The sequence below is a fragment of the Crocuta crocuta genome, unplaced genomic scaffold, assembly GCF_008692635.1.
Source record: "Crocuta crocuta isolate KB4526 unplaced genomic scaffold, BGI_CrCroc_1.0 scaffold41, whole genome shotgun sequence".
Lineage (NCBI taxonomy): Eukaryota > Metazoa > Chordata > Mammalia > Carnivora > Hyaenidae > Crocuta > Crocuta crocuta.
Genome location: NW_027529428.1, coordinates 15857286 through 15871648, shown reverse-complemented (window position 1 = coordinate 15871648; position 14363 = coordinate 15857286). Strand labels below are relative to the sequence as shown.

The 14363-nt window shown below is 42.2% G+C and overlaps 1 long non-coding RNA gene across 2 annotated transcripts; it reads right to left on the bottom strand.

The window, feature by feature from the left end:
* Positions 1-587: 587 nt before the first annotated feature.
* LOC144227639 (uncharacterized) lies at positions 588-7382 on the bottom strand. 2 transcript variants are annotated; one of them, XR_013333987.1, is made up of 3 exons: positions 6953-7382; positions 6364-6436; positions 588-633 (listed from the first exon to the last, which is right to left on the bottom strand). It is a non-coding gene; the product is annotated as an uncharacterized LOC144227639 (long non-coding RNA). The 2 variants fall into 2 exon arrangements; XR_013333986.1 differs by lacking the exon at positions 588-633 and adding an exon at positions 6057-6207.
* Between the last annotated feature and the right edge of the window lie 6981 nt (positions 7383-14363).

Sequence of the window (14363 nt, the reverse complement as noted above, 5' to 3'; positions counted from 1 at the left end):
ATTCCAGTGTGAATGTCTCATTATTTAGCTCTTTCTTCTTGGGTCCCTGATCTGTACTCCAGCCTTCCATGTAATACTGGGAGGTGTTATGTAAGAGAGGGCTGGAGGTAAATGAGTTTGGGAAATTCCTTTTTCTTTTCATGTTTTTTATGTTGAGAGAGAGAGAGAGAAGGGAGGGGCAGAGATAGAGAGAATCCCAAGCAGGCTCCGGACTGTCAGAACAGAGCCTGATGGAGGGCTTGATCTCACAAACCACGAGATCATGACCTGAGCTGAAATCGAGAGTCAAACACTCAACCTACTGAGCCACCCGGTGCCCTGAGTTTGGGAAATTCTGAACTGAAAAGAACTAGCCAGGAATTTTTACTGCGGGGTTTCTCAGACTCTTAAATGGGCTAGTATACATTGTAAATAATGAGAGAAAAAAAATATAGAGGATTACCCCAATTCCTTTTATCTGGAAATCCTTTAAAAAAGAATTAATGAAGAACAGTGGAGCTCTCATAGGATGAGACTACGTAGAATCCAAGTGGGAAATGTTGTTCCTCTCTTTTTCTTCCTTTTCTTGGGATGGGGAGCGGCTCGTTCTTAAGAGATGTTCCAGCAGAAATGGTACAAATTACCCCAAAGAGCCTAAAGTCAAATGGCATAGGGAAGATAAAAAAAATATAAATGCCCAACATATTATTTTAATCAGTAATTCTCTAATTAAAAGAGAAAAAAAAGAAAAATCTACTGACTGCCTACATATCCCATACGATTGCCACAGTGATGACACGTCCCCCAGGAGACCATATTGGAAGTTTGAAGATACTCGTTAGGGTCACGTTCCTGTTAGGAACCTTCTGCCTGGTTCAAGTGGACCTGTTCTGTTTAGAGAGGCAGAGATTTATGGAGGTTTATTGCTGCAAGAAGTCTTAGGGATATCTCTTCTAACCCAGTAATTTTACAGACAAGGAAACAGAGGCCCAGAGAGACAAAATAGCACAGGGTAAACCTCTTCAGGGTCACATACAGAACTAATGGCAAGGGCTGGTTCTGGAGCCTGTACCAACAGATTTCAAGTTCAAGGCCCTGTACCTCAGGCCCCTTTTAAAATATCACTTGAGATTTCATTCTTTCTCATTGCCATGTAGTATTCCATTGTATAGATATACCACATCTTCTTGATCCATTTATCAGTTGATGGACACTTAAGCTCTTTCCATGTTTTGGCTACTGTCGAGAGTGTTGCTGTGAACATTGGGGTCCATGNTAGGTCATGATCTCGCGGTTCGTGGGTTCGAGCCCTGTGTTGGGCTCTGTGCTGACTGCCAGCTCAGACCCTGGAGCCTGTTACAGAGTCTGTGTCTCCCTCTCTCTCTGACCCTCCCCTGCTCACGCTCTCTCTCTCTCTCCTAGAAATAAATAAAAATAAAAAAAAATACTGTGGATTTTCTTATTACTGGATTTTCTGCAAGAAGTGTTTTTGCCTCAACTATTGACTTTGGAAAATATTTCCAACATTTTCTAAGCCACTTACCTGTCTTCATTCAAGTAGAGTGCCGTAGACTCCTGTGATTTATTTCTCTTTCCAAAAGTAGGGCATGGAAGGGAAAGGATTACCACTGGTTAAGATTCAACTGGTCTTTGGATTCAAGGGAATGGCAGGTTTGCTTGTTTCTGTCTCAGGCCTTTGTTCTAGTTGTCTGTCAAATTCTTCCTCCAGGTCTCAGCATGAAATGAATGTCACCTCCTCAGAGGAGCTTCCCTGTCCCTTGGTGTCCCACAGCACCTCCTGGCATTCATTCTTTCTCTTGTTACCCTGGTTCATTTTCTTCAGGCTCTGATCTCTAACTGAAATCATCTCGGTTGTGTATGTCCTTGTGAGAAGTTGGCTCTGACTTCTCCTGCTGAGCCAGCAGGCATAGATGCTGTGTCCCCAGTGGCCACACAAGGCTTGGCACAGGAGAGATGGAAGCAGAATCTGGGTAGATCCCATTAGACTAGTTACTACGGGATCATGTCTTCTTCTTTTTGGAATCTCACGCGCCTGGGATTTTTTTTCTTTTTTCTTTTTTAGAGCTCTTAACACTTTATAATTACATACTGGTGGAGTTATTTCCTTAAGGCCTATCTCTCTCACTAGGGCAAGGACTCATGACCATTTTGTGCTAAAGTTTGCTCTGGTGTCTGGTGAAGCCTTTGGGTCCCTTCTCAGAAGAACATGTTTAATGCATAGGGGCGCCTGGGTGGCTCAGTCGGTAAGCGTCTGACTTCGGCTCAGGTCATGATCTCATGGTTTGTGGGTTTGAGCCCCGTGTTGGGCTCTGTGCTTACAGCTAGCTCAGAGCGTGGAGCCTGCTTCAGTATCTGTGTCTCCCTGTCTCTCTGACCCTCCCCTGCTCACGCTCTCTCTCTCTCTCAGAAATAAATAAAGCATTAAAAAATTTTTTTTAAAATAAATGCATTAAGTAAATACTTAGGATTATGAAGGAAACCAATTACATTGAAGTAGAATCAACAAAATGTTAAAATGTATATTTGTGATATAGTTGCATGTGCTTTTTCATTCACACATTTAATAATAAAACCTATCATAATTTTCTAAGTCGTGATGAGCATAATTGTTTTTTGGGGGTGTCTGCAAAAACTGGAATGTGAGGCGTGCCTGGGCAGCCCATTCAAGTGTCAGATTTTAGATTTTGGCTCAGGTCAATATCTCACGGGTTCATGAGTTTGAGCCCTGGCATTTGACTCTGTGCTGACAGTACAGAGCCTGCTTGGAATTCTCTCTCTCCCTCTCTCCCTGCCCTGCCTTCACTTATGCACTCACTTGTGTGCTCTCTCTCTTAAAGTAAATAAATAAATTTTAAAAACTGTACAGATTTAAAAAACTGTAACGTGAAATAGAAATGTCTTTGATTGGCGTTGGTGACAGACACAGATACTTTCAATCCTGCTGTGGCTTGCTGCCTACATTCACGATGGAATCAAACACTAAATTGCAGTTACAGATTACTGAAAATAAAGATGTAATTTTTCCTATCCGAGTCCACTGACCCCTCAAAGTCTGTCTACGGATTGTAGAGCCATTCATGGACCCCAGGTTAAAAATTCCTGTGTTAGAATATATCACCAAATTTGGTTCACTCTAGCATCTAAGACATAGTAAGTACTCTTTACATATTCATGGATGGATGGATCGATGGATAGAAGGAAGTGAGGGAGGGAGGGAGTGAGGAAGGAAGGAAGGGAGGGGCAATCTTTGTGTCTTACACTGTTCTCAGATCAAGATTGCTGAATGACTGAATGGATGAATGAATGAATCCTGCAGGCAAGGCAGTGAGCTCGTCATTAACAAATGAGAGTACCCTCTCTCTCTCCACCATTTCCAGCCCACATTAAAACCCCTTGAGCGTCTCACCCATAGCTGACACATAAACGTGTACTTGGCTCGAATGATGAAATGTCTCTTTGGCTGAAAGACAACCCCCACACTTTCATTTATCAGGCGCAATGGATCAGTGCTTTGAGACTGCTATCAGACCGATCTGCTGACTCCTTGGGCTGTCGTGGACTCCCAAGATCACCGCTTTGTGGGTCACTGCCTTTTATCATGACAGCACCTCCCAGTTCCAACTAGCCCCATCATCACCTGCCCTACGTGAGTTGTTTTGGACAGACTCCTTTTCCTGCTCGTGGGAAGAGAAGGCCCATAGGACAGCAGGCTCACAGGAATTTGGCTCTACCATCTGACGGATTATTTCAGGCTCTCATGAATATCAACTGGAAGGATCAGCGCTCTGTGAATTTTTATGCTCTCATGGTGCCTTGCAAGTCAGCAGTTACTGACAGGACTTGCATGAAAACTCAGGGCCAATAGAGACAAAATTGAATTCATTATTCAGTGCCTCAGAAAAATTCCTAATCTATCAGCAGTGCAGATGCCTAAATACGCATCTCTTGGTAGCAGACACTTCTTAAACATTTTGGAATGCTTTCTAAGACACTTAAGGATAAATGAATATTCATGCAAGTGCTATAAAAATGAAAGATCTATTTCTTAATAGGGGAAAGATAAATCGCTTGGGGAAATAAACAGCAATTTTGTGGCTGTAAAAACTAGACCTTCTGCATGGACCTGCATTATTGTAATTGCACGATGGACTCCATCTTTCTTTTTTTTTTTTTTTAATAGTTTATTGTCAAATTAGTTTCCACATAACACTCAGTGCTCATCCCCACAAGTGTCCTCCTCCATGCCCATCTTTCTGTGTTATCAAGCAGATCAGGTAGTAAACACGGTCCATTGTTCCCCGCCCACCTTTCCCTCAAGTTGATTGACTTGCTTAACATGATACTAAGTGGCGGGTAATTACACATTCCTTGGATCACAATGCCCTACAACTAATAGTTTGGGGCTAGAGATGCTTGTCCAACTATATAATCATCTAATTATCTTTCCTCTCTTGAGGTCTGAGGGGTCTGTGCTTTACTCAGATAAGATAGTCACAGTAATGGAATATGGATTAAGCAATAGAAGAAAATGATGTCTCCTCTTCTTGAATTCTATAACATTCCTGGCCTATTCTGCAACTGTGCATTCAGGACTTTCCCATTGCCTCTTCCCCCCATGTGGCTTCAATGGCTTCCTGTTCAATGATTTCTCTAAATCTGTGGGCTTTTTGTTTTTTTGTTTTTTATCTTGATTGCCCATTAAAATGGGCAATGGAGTGATTTTTTTTTTTTTAAACCACACATGTCTGGGATGCCTGGGTGGCTCAGTCGGTTAAGCGTCTGACATCAGCTCAGGTCATGATCTCACTGTTCGTGGGTTCGAGCCCTGCATCAGGCTCTGTGCTGACAGCTAGCTCAGAGCCTGGAGCCTGCTCCAGAAGGAGATTTTGTGTCTCCTTCTCTCTCTGACCCTGCCCTGCTCACGCTGTCTCTCTCTCTCTCTCTCTTTCAGAAATAAATGAAACATTTAAAAAAAGCAACACACACACTTGTCTGGACCTCACTCCAGGAGTTTATAAAAGCTACCCAGGTGATTTCGTTGAGCAGCCAGGATTCAGAACCACTGCTCTAAATCCCCAATAACTACCCTGGATGACTTCTGTTCAGATCCGCATAGATGGTTCTCAGCCCGTTCTTCTTGTTCAAAAGAGATTAGCAGCTGTTCAAACCAGATGAGCACCACATAGTTTTTCTGATGTAATCAGAAAAGATTAAACTTTTGGGAGAGACAGTGAGCCTAAATCTCCCATAATTGAGGCCAGAAAGCCATACTCATGAACTAAATTCTTTCTAAGAAATTTTAAAATTCTAGCCCTCAGCAATGGTGAGGATATTTTGTAATTTATTGGGATTGTAGCCTAATTGCTTAGTGTCAGATTGCAAGACCTATGTCGTATTCCCAAAAGATTTCAGCAATTTGGTCTCCACCCGCCCCTCCCTAGCTCTGTCTTGAGTTGGCTGCACTCCACTCCGTAATTTCCACCACACAGGGCAGCAACCTGTTCCCTGAAGAAGTCCTGAATGTTTCCACCCCATGCCCTGGCTCACATTTCTCCTCCTACGTGCATTCCCTTTCTCTTCCTTTCCACCACTTTGAAACCTTACTCACCCTTAAAGATCCAACTCAAGTACTACCCATGAAGGCCTTTCTCCCTCCAACGTCCAAAGCAGTATCGTTTGCCATTGTGTTTTTATATCATTTTGTATTTCTGTTTTAATCTTCCAAATTCTTATGTAGTCCTTTCTAATAATTAGTTCAGAAGATTTTGCAGATAGAGCCACCTTATAACATCCTCATTTTAACTCTCATTAGGGCAGTGTTGTGACTTTCCTAAGATTATAGTGTATGTGTCTGTTTCCCCCACCTGAGTGCAGTCAACTCAGTAGTTAAGGCCCAGCTCCTTTCCTAGAATAACTGTTTGTGGAATTAAAAAAAAAAAATTACCCAGGAATGCTCTACCACAGTCTAAGGTTCAGAGTGGCTATTCAAAGGATATCTGTCTGCATCCAGTCCATTTGTTCAGGATGGCTCATGAATGACTTAAGTCTTGGTAAAAAGATTGAGATATCTAAGCCAGTGGTTTTCAGTGAGGCAGGCCACTCAGCTAGGCTTCGGAGATGTGGTTATCACGAAGACTAGAGGTGTTGCTGGCATTCAGTGGGCACAAACCAGGAAGGCCAGATGCTTTGCACTGCGTAGGAAAGTCCCTACAAAGAGATCTCCCTTTCAAAATATGAATTGTTTCCCACCTCCCACACCCATTTTGGCAGGTTCTAATCAATCTACATCCCCAAATACTTAAACAGAAAACAAACAAACAAAAAATTTGGCTTGGAGAAAAGAGAGAAGCCCCCGAAACTTACTCTGAAATCATGTGCAAAATGTCCTGGGCATGTTATCAGATAGGCAAAGACAGCAAAACTGGATGATACGTGGCTGGTGAAACAGGAATTCTCACATTATGTAGGTGAAAACGTTGCATGATGTAACCTTTTTGAGGACAACAATACTTAATAATATTTAAAATGCATATTCCTTTTAACCTAGCAATTTCACTGCCAGAAATTCATCCTGTGATGTATATGTACACAAAGACTCAACGTTGCATGACCAGCAATGGTCGTTACAAGATTGGTTGCCATCACAAAAAAGTGAGAACAATTTATTTGTCCATCGACTAGAGTAAGTTAGATAAACGCTGCTACATTCCGATGATGGTGTATAACTGTATGGAATGAGTGCCACGTTGTGTTGAAAGACTGACGTATGGCATGCGTGATATGATCCATTTTTCTTTAGAGTGTGTAAATGTACACACGTACATACATATATACACCCAGGCAATCCTGTCTTTGGATGGTTCTGATACGAACAAATTTCAGTTGCCATGGGTTAGTTCAATAACACCAGTCCCACAACATACTTCCAATTTCAGTTACCACAGTACATTACCTGTGAGTCACTGGAGAAGGTACAAACTTCGCTGGTCCCTCTTCAGCCCACAAATCACTACATGAATAATAGATGTACATCATCTTCAGTGAACATCCTCTAAGACTTCTTCGATGTCTGTTAATCATTGCTGCACATTTGTTATTCAGTTCACAAACCCACGGCAAAGCAAGTTACAGACCCGTGTGCCGTTTACAGAAGTGAATGATCAGGAGAGGGCATTTGGTGCAGCAAGGACTAGAGATAACACTGGAAGACAAATTCACATCTCAGGAAATGGAAGTGTACGAGAAATGGCTGACCACAGAAATGTTGACATTGCCACCATTGGAGAGACTCCGGATAGACGCACGGGAACTTGGCAAAGTCTCCTACTGACATGCAGAAGCAACAGAAGAGGTTGTAGGAAGAAAGATGAAGGTGTCTTTGGGGGCAGTGACACCAGCAAAACATTTCACGTTAAAGGAATTCTCGGAATTATTTCATGATGGTGAGGTCACAAAGGGTAACTGTTGGCAGTGGGATCCGTATTTGTGAAGGACTATGAGAGTTTAACCAGGTACAGAGAAGACACTTTCTCAATATCTCAAGTTCTATGACAAAAACAAGGCAAACGTTCTTGCCAAATGTGTTTCCGGTGTCTCTAAATAAATAGTAGTTTCACTACTTTTTTCTTCTACATTTATAATCAACAGTAAGATAATTTTTAATGTTTTGACAAAAAAACTTTAAGGATAATGAAACAGCCGTAAATTTCCCCATTATTATTAACATCCCTTTGCATGGTTTCAGTGTGCACACTTTTATGGTCCAATCCTACTGTGCAAAGCAAAGACTGCCTGTATATATAAAATACAAATACAGAGACGCCTGGGTGGTTCAGTTGGTTAAGCGCCGACTCTTGATTTTGGCTCAGGTCATAATCTCATGGTTTCATGAATTCGAGTCCCACATTAGGCTCCACGCTGACAGTGCGTCGACTACTTGAGATTCTCTCTCTCACTCTCTCTCTGCTTTTCTCCCACTCCCACTGTCTTTGTCTCTCTCAAAAATAAATGAATAAACTAAAAAAAAAACCCAAATATATCCACACATATATATATGTATTTTTAAAGGGATGTATATACAGAGAATTATTAGTAGTTATTACTTCTTAATTTTTTTAAATGTTTTTTTTATTTCTGAGAGAGAGAGAGAGAGCGGCAGCATGAGCAGGGGAGGGTCAGAGAGAGAGGGAGACACAGAATCCCTCCAGGCTTTGGGCTAACTGTCACCACAGAGCCCAATGTAGCGCTCGAACCCACAGACCGTGAGATCATGACCTGAGCCAAAGTTGGTCGCTTAACCCACTGAGCCACCCAGGCGCCCCAATAAGTTATTACTTCTGAGGAGTGCGGCTGAGGGAGAGTGGTAGCTAAGGGAAATTTTACTTCCATTTTCTCCCCTTCTAAATTGTTTGACTACTCTTCCTTTAGAATGCATTGCTTTTTGATATAAAATCTAACTGATGAAATAGAAAGACAAAGATAATTTAATAAAACATTAAAAATGTTTGTGTATGTGATTTTTACTTTTGTTTTTATTCCCCCCGTCTAGGGAGATCATCCAAAGCTTTCATTTGGAATTTCAAAAGAATTCACGACACCAAAAAGGTTAAAATCCATTCCTATAGGCACATTTACCCTGGTCCCAACCAGCAAGATTGCAAAATATGCAGTTTCTTCACACATGAATGTGATGTGACTTATTGATTTCATTTGTCTATGAGGAGAATTAGCCCGCAAACGAGTCCAGCTGAGGCTGGACTCAAGTGCAATTTGCAAACAGATGCCCTAAACAAAATGCTTCTGCCGTGGCTGGTGACTGAACATGCATCTGTTTAGAAGGCAGCAAAGTGTGACCTTGGGCACAACCTTGAAAGTTTACTGGCTGGCAAACAAAACGCCAGCTACATGGCAAGGGGTGTTTGGAGAAATAATGTTGAGGCTACAGGTGTACTTACCTGCCAGAACCTAGATACTCAGAGAATGAAGAGTCTAACTGGGAGGCTGAGGACTTGATCCCTGATGCAGGGTGAACACCCAGGACTTGGTTTGAGGGAGTCCTTGGGGTGGAAAGATCCTGACAGATCCCTAAATCCACTTAAACACTAGATTTCCATCTTCGGTCACATTCCCTGAGGCCTCTTGGATAGATGGGGAGGGCCATCAGAAGATGTAAGCTTATTCTAATCAGCAAGCTGTTAGAGGTCTAGGGAGTGAGCAGGCATGACCAGGCAATCCTGCAGCCCACAGGACACAAGCCATCCATCAGCATGTGACATGCATTATCTCATGTAACCATCAAAACCAGCCTGATTGTTTTTACCACCTCAGTATCCCTCATGAAGAAACTGAGGTTCAACTGAGTTCAGGGAGATTAAAGAACTTTAAATAACATTGCCACATAGGGGCAGGCGGTAGACTGGGAGTGGAAGTTTAATTCCTGATGCCATGCACATCCCCATTGGGCTAGATGTTTCAGAAGTACTTGGAAACACTCCTGGGCTGTACTGTTTTGTTGCATCTTCCTTTTATCGGAAATCTTACTAATCCCAGATTATCTAATCTAAAATCTGCCCAGCCCTGCTCTACTGTTCTGAACCCTACTGGCTTGGTGCCCATTATTGTGGGCATTCAAGCCTTTGACCCGGGTTTTCACCCTGTTGTATCTCGGTGGCTGGGGATCATCTTTGCTTTTGCCAACTTCACGTTCCACCCCGTTCAGAGGAAATGTACGTGAGCCTTTGCATTTCCCCTTGAAGGATGGTATGGTTCTGGCTTTCACTGGCTTGGCAGAGACTTGCGTGCCTACAAATAAGAAGCATCTGACCACAGGTCTATACATGAAAATGATGGCAAGTTGGGCAGGGTGGAATTCTATCATCTGGAAATATTGAGCCCTACTTGGAAGATCAGAACTTCATTTAGCAAAATCCAAATTTTCAGTTGGATTAAACCTTATAGGGTCTCAGTTGAGATCTCCATATAGGGTCTCAATTAATCATTTGAAAAATGAAACTGTATTCTTTTGGGGGTATTTACATAGTGATTAAAATGAGCAGTGGAAGACATTCCCTGCCTGCTAGAAGACTTGGGAACATGCTCATTTAAGGTCATGCTGGGACCGGGTGGCAACATCCAGGGACCGGGTGGCAACATCCAGGATGCTACCCATGTCCCTTCCTAAATAAGAGAGTCATATCTGGGCACTTTACAGATCTTTGCTTGTCAGAGCATTGAAGGGTTTGACAATTTATCAAGTATTCACAAACAGGGTGATTCTTTAGGGGCAGAAATTGGAACTTGCATCGCCTTTGAGGTAATACACACCTGGATAATAACCAGAACATAAAGTGTGCAGGCTCAAAAGGCAAGTCCCAGTCTGATAGAAATTCCTCCATTGATTAGAAAAGGGATTGAGAATGAGACCATGATATTGGGAGAGATCAAGGAGTCCAACAGACAGGATTACATTCCCCATGGCCCTGTAGTCACACTAATGGTGTGATTCAGTGAGCCGGGACCATGCAAGGGCATAGACCTGCGAGGGCATAGCCATGTGAGAGCTCATTCAGTCCTCACAAGAGCCCTGATTTGGGGTTGGGGTGTTAAATGTGTCCTGAAGGCCTCTGAGTGAGTGAGTGTCAAATTAAAGAACTCTAGCCCATATCGGACTCTAAATAGCACACTCAACATCGTGATATCTTGCCTTTAATAATGCTAATGAAGCATCATCCATTTAATGTGTTGTGTTAGGATAGCGCTAGATGCTGAAACTGATAAACCCTAAATTTTGCCAAAACAGATTTTTATTTCTTACTCATGTTAAGTCTGTTTGCCAACAAGGGGCCGGCAAAGGAGGCTGTGCAGTCATTCAGGGATCTGAGCTGACATAGGCTGTGACTGTCATCTTTGACACTGGCTTGCAAGGTCACTGTGGGCACCAACATTCAAAGGCAAATGGGGAGAGAGAGGGAGGGGGAGATCATGTGATGGATTGTTATGGGCCAGGCCTGGAAGTGGCACATCCATTTTTGTCTATCATTTACTGGTTAAGTTCAGTCATATGGCTGCATTTACCTACAAGGGAGTCTGCTGGGAATAAAAACTCATCGTAGACCCCAAAGGAAAAGAAAAAGGATTTGGTGAACAGCCAGTCAGTATCTGCTATGCTTGTGTTTTCCATAGTTACCAGAATTTAAGTATAGTAAATACATGTTGTCATCTACCAAGCGTCAAATACCATGCCAGGTTCTGAGGATTTAACAATGAGGAAGACTGAATCCTCATCCGCAAGTCTAGTGGGGGAACAGACAGAAGCGCACCCCCACAGTGATAAGAATGGTCCTCTTCTGTAGACAGCTGTTCTAGGCTCTTGGGTTCCATTTGGATATGTGGGAATACTCTCTAGTTCAGAATGATTGATTGAGTTCCTTTTTTAAAAAAAAATTTTAATGTTTTATTTATTTTTGAGAGAGAGAGAGAGAAAGACTGAGCAGGGGAGGGTCAGAGAGAGAGGGAGACACAGAATCTGAAGCAGGCTCCAGGCTCTGAGCTGTCAGCACAGAGCCCAACATGGGGCTCAAACCCACAAACCATGAGATCATGACCTGAGCCGAAGTCGGACGCTTAACCGACTGAGCCACCCAGACGCCCCGATTGAGCTCCTTTTGAGTTCCTAGAAGTGTCTGCTGCAGGATCTGAACTTAGATGCCAGTCTAGGGCAGGTTTTTCCCTCTTAAAAAACGTTGATTAAAGGAACCCATCTGTAGGCTCCCCAGGACAACACAAAAGCCACATTGTGCGCTGCCCACAATTCCCTTTCACAGCAGGAGAAGCATTCCACCTTGCCAGGCCTGAAGGAGTGTTTCTTGGAAGAGAGCCACCTAACCTTTAGGCCAGCCACTGGGCTGTGTGGGTCGTAGGATGAACAAGCTATTCCCAGAAAGTCACTGAGGACAGGGATGCTGTTTAGAGACTTAGGCAATTTTGTGACAGGATTTGACAGCCTTCTTTCTCAATACCCATATTAAGATTTGGGGGCCATGTCTTAAAATTTTTTTTGGTAAATGTTTAAAGTGCATTTGGTATTAGGCCAACTTATTTCATCTACCCTAGTTAGGACCATAATGAGCCAAGATATTAAATGGCATTTTTTGAAACAGAAAACAATTTTAAAAATTATTTCCTTAGCTTCCTATGGCTTTGAGACTGCACATCAAAAGCTAATAGGTGAGAAGGACTGTAGATAAAAAAGCAAAAATTGCAGCATGAAACTGTGATTGATGGTGTTTTAATCCAGTTGCCTACCAGTGATTTCACTGGCAACATGAGCTGTGGGCTTTTATTCTCTTCTGCTTCAGAAAAGCTTAGGTAGTTCACAAAAGAGCACATAGCACCGTAAACCAGGAATACAGATTTTCTAAAAATGAGGTCAAGTAGACAATAAAAATAGGGTAGAAAGATGAAACCAGAGGGAAAATTGATATGCCACTAAGCCCGAAATCAGTGGTTCTCAATCAGGAACATACCATATGCGTTCTCAGGGAATGTTAGTTTTCTATGAGCACTTAATACTTTTGCTTTTTGATTTTTACAGTAATTTAGAAAATAGTGTAAGAACACTCTGGGTCACCTGTAGGATCATTCATTACCTCATCTTGGGGATTGAGTGTGTGTTTCTAGTTGCATGGTCATGGGACTAATGAGAAAAGCACCAAGATAGACCTAAAATCTAAAGGATCTGTTTGCATCAAAGAAAAGCCAAATGTCTTTACAATACATCTTACCATTGACTGTTTCGCAGTAATTTTTTAAAAAAATTTTTTAACATTTTAATTTATTTTTGAAAGAGAGAGAGAGAAGAGAGAGAGGGAGACATAGAATCCAAAGCAGGCTCTAGGCTCTGAGCCATCAGCACAGAGCCCCATGCGGGACTTGAACCCATGAACCATGAGATGGTGACCTGAGCTGAAGTCAGATGCTTAACCTAAGGCTGAGCCCCCAGGCACCCCCAACAGTTTCCTAGTAATTTTAATGGGGAAAGGAGTATGAGAATCAAGCCGTCACACCACACACCCTAGTAATGGGCACAGGGAACAAGAGCATCATGAGTGCTTATCAGTTTTGATGACATAGCTTCATGCATCATGTGTGCCAATGCCAGTAAAATGAATTGTAGTTGCATGTTTTATTCGCATTAAATTTTGTGTACTTGGTTTGGTTCTTGCAATTGTATAAGGACTCTAAATAGAAGGCATTCATAACTCTCTTTAGGCTCATACACAATTTGAGAAAACCCAAGTGTTTGTGACAATTATGTTCTATATAATGACTAAAGCTGGGTCCCCAATTCTGCATTCCGATCTTCCCGGGGACCACAATGAAAAGAAAGAGAAACTTAATCAGAGAAAGATTCATCTTATCTCTCGGACCAGTCATTTGCTAAGGAGATGGAGAAGTTTTGCTGGCAGTTAAACATGAACAGAATTTCACCAGGGGGAGTACCTATAAACGTGGTACTGAGCAGCGAAAGGTCAGTACCCTTGACCACACCCCTGATCACTGAAGCATCCTGTTTAACACTGATGTTTCTGTAGCATCCTTTGATGTAAGGCAAAGGAGGATCCATGCCTATTAAAGTGAATTTGTGATGGACCAAAGTGAGTGTACAACTAATTCAGACAATGTTATAGGTGATTTATGTTCAACCCTTATGAATGTTTTTCAATCCTAGTTTCCATACATTCTTTATGCAAATTTGAAATCCTAATATTATCTTCATCATTCATTTTTACCTTTTGATCTGCAACTGTAACTTAAAAAAATAAGGTTGCTTTTTCTACTTGTCTCTGTACTAGAGAGAAAAATCAAATGCTTCTCTGTGTTCTATCTTAATATCTGAAAAAAAAACTTACATAGAACCTAGTCATTCAGATTTAAAATACATGAGGTTTTCAAGAAATTATTCCTATGTATTTTTAAAAATTTTACTTGAGAGAGAGAGAGAGAGAATGAGCAGGGGGAGGGAAAGGAGAGACTGAGACACAGAATCTGAAGCAGCTCCAGGTTCTGAGCTGTCAGCACAGAGCCCGACGGGGGGCTCAAACCCATGAGACCAGTGGTGAGATCATGACCTGAGCTGAAGTTGGACGCTCAACCGACTGAACCACCCAGGCACCCCTATTCCTATATTTTTAAAAGTTTATTTATTTTGAGAGAGCGAATGCACATAAGCAATGGAAGGGCAGAGAGCAAGGGAGAGAGAGAGTCTCAAGCAGGCTCAGTGCTATTTGTGCAGAGCCCAAAGCAGAGCTTGATCCTATAAACGGTGAGATCATGATCTGAGCTGACATCAAGAATCAGCTCCT